The following is a 2798-nucleotide window of genomic DNA, read 5'->3' as shown; positions in this document are numbered from 1 at the left end:
GGGTTGGGCTAGATGACCTCAGAGCCCTTTCAGTGATAGGCTGCTGACGACATGGGCCATGGGCCCGATCCAGCAGCTGGGATCTTCAATTTTGGCTGTTTAAGATAGTTTCTTAAATCCATTCGGGGGCTCCCCTTCTTGCCCGCCTCTCTCTCTGTGCCTCCCTAACCCCCGCCTCTCTCTCTCTCTCTCTCTCTCTCTCTCTCTCTCTCTCTCTCTCTCTCTCTCTCTCTCTCTCTCTCTCTCTCCGCCCTCTCTTTGCAGGCTCCCGTCCCCGCGTCGGCCTGCGGATGGCGCTCTTTTCGCAGTGCCTGGAGCCCACGGGCTTCCTGCAGTCGCTGCACTCCCTGGCACGGCGTCGCAGCTGCGGGGCTCGGCGACGCCGGAGGAGTCCGCCTTCGTCCACCGCGAGCTGGCGCTGCTGGAGCGCAACCTGGCCGCCGGGCCGGGGTTGTCGCTGGACGGCGCGGGTGAGCTGCACGCGTGCGAGGACTGCGTGTCGGCCGCCTTCCAGCAGCTGGCTCTGGCGGTGCGCGAGACCGAGCTCTTCGTGGCCGCGTGCGCGCGAGAGAAGCTGGAGCGGCGCCTGCTGGGCTGCGGGGTGGCGGCGCAACGGCCCTTGCTGGCGCGCACCGTCGAGGAGCACCGGCCGCGGAGGCCTGAGATGGCGGGCGTGTGCCAGAAGCTGAATGCGCTGCTGGGCGCAGGGCTGCTGTGCCTGCTGTGCCAGGCGGGCCTCACCCAGCGCGACCCGGCGCTGCTGCTGGCCGTCTGGGAAGAGCGCATGGGCGCCGTGCACCGGCACATGAAGGAGGCGCTGGCCGCCTGCGCCCGCTACTTCCCCGAGCAAGCACGGGACGACGTCGGGCGGGCGCTGGCCGAGCTGCCCGCGGCGGCGCCCCCCGGGCCAGCCGAGCTGGCCTCCAGCGTCCTGCGCAAGCTGGAGCAGAACTACGACTGGCTGCGCTGGGCGGTGATGGCCTGTCAGGAGGGCGGAGACGGGGCGGGCGGCGAGGAGGTGCCGTCGCGGTCGCGGGGGAAGGGTTCGCTAGCACGTTAGTCGAGTTTAGGAGCTCCACGCCGCCATCTTGCCTCGCCGGAAGTCCCAGTCTTGCGGACCCCTCTCGCATAGCTCGCGGACCCCTGGGGGTCCGCGGACCACCAGTTGGGAAACACTGGTGTAGATAAACCTTTTCTTGCTAGGACAGTCAGATTAGAGCAAGGGAGTGTTCCTTTTCATGACTCGAGCAGGAAGAAAGCACAAAGAGGCTTCTCCAAGGTGCTCCTGCCTCTTTTCTTTGGCCTTTACCCCCTCTGGCCAGGTGCCCTTTGTCCTGGCTGGCCAGGTGGCAGGACATAGGCCAACTCGCCTAGGTGGGTGTCACCAGCCAGGTAAGCCCTGCGCGGTGTCGCAAACCTCGCCCACCTGAGGGGAGGGGTGAGGGCGGATATTATTTAAAAAATTACAATAGGCACTGGAGAAAGTGTAGGAACTTAAAAAGTTTCTTCCTACTCCACTGGGCCTTCAGAAAGCCCTGGTTAAAGGTAAGTTTCAGGGACAGCACAGAAATTCCCCAGCAGAAGTTCTCACCTTGCAGTCTGTAGAAAGGATGTGAAACAGTGAAGTATATCTGTACATAGTCCTTCACTTGATTCCCTGTCCCAGCACCCCATGACAGAAATTGAGGCTACCACTGGATTATCAAACAGGGTAACAAAGCCCTATCTTAGGGTCTGTAACATGCTGAGGCAATCTACAGAAACATTGCACGGTCGTTCCATTATAGTACAGTTTATAAAGACCATCCTAACTTCTGTGTGCACACCTATTTATTTAATTTCACCCCCTCCCCCAAGCCTCCATTGTCTCTTGAGATAGACGGATGCCAACAAATGTCAGAAATAAATAAATATATGCCGGTTTTCAGGGCAAAATGTTCTTCAAGCTGGCTTGTATAAAAACCGCAACATGGTATATCAATAAAACAACAACATAAAAATAAAACCATATGACATTAAAACAGCAGCAAGTTGAAAACAATACAGAATAGCACATCATTATTATTATTATTTTAAAACCAACAGCTCGAATAAAAATAATAAAAATCTTTGAGGGTCTATTTAAATGCCAGTGTCTCTCTAGGGATGGAATTCCAGCAGCTCAGGACTGCTGCTACAAAGCACCCTCATCTCTTGTGTGTTCTGTAATAATACAGTGGTACCTCGGGTTAAGAACTTAATACGTTCCGGAGGTCTGTTCTTAACCTGAAACTGTTCTTAATCTGAAGCACCACTTTAGCTAATGGGGCCTCCTGCTGCCGCCGCGCCGCCAGAGCACGATTTCTGTTCTCATCCTGAAGCAAAGTTCTTAACCTGAGGTACTATTTCTGGGTTAGCGGAGTTTGTAACCTGAAGCGTTTGTAACCCGAGGTACCACTGTATATATAACATATATTCTTATCACAGTCTTTTATGATTTTGCCATATTGGTCATTTGGACTGCATTTCACATGCATTGGATCTGTTAACTATAGCAAAAAGAAGATAATCAATGAGGACTGCAGTAGTTTACATTTAAATGATGTGCGGGAGGTGGGGAGAAGCAAAAATGTCCATCTCTCATTGCATCGGGGAAGTGTAATGATGTAATTCTATTTTGGGGCTCCCACCTTCATAAAGCTTTACAAATAAGTGCCTTCTAATGAAATTGCATCTTCCAATCAGGACTGTTTCCCCCCTCCTTAGATGCATAGTTCCCCCTACTGTTTTCACAAGACCGCGTTAATAGACAATCCTTT

The 2798-nt window shown here is 54.0% G+C and overlaps 1 pseudogene across 1 annotated transcript; it reads left to right on the top strand.

The window, feature by feature from the left end:
• Positions 1–239: 239 nt before the first annotated feature.
• LOC148685928 (uncharacterized) lies at positions 240–1182 on the top strand (annotated as a pseudogene). The gene has a single exon (XR_015949544.1). The product of XR_015949544.1 is annotated as an uncharacterized LOC148685928 (transcript).
• Positions 1183–2798: the final 1616 nt, after the last annotated feature.

The sequence above is a fragment of the Zootoca vivipara genome, chromosome 4, assembly GCF_965207765.1.
Source record: "Zootoca vivipara chromosome 4, rZooViv2.hap1.1, whole genome shotgun sequence".
Taxonomy (NCBI): domain Eukaryota; kingdom Metazoa; phylum Chordata; class Lepidosauria; order Squamata; family Lacertidae; genus Zootoca; species Zootoca vivipara.
Note: the sequence above shows the minus strand (reverse complement) of the source record. Positions and strands in the feature narration are given on the sequence as shown.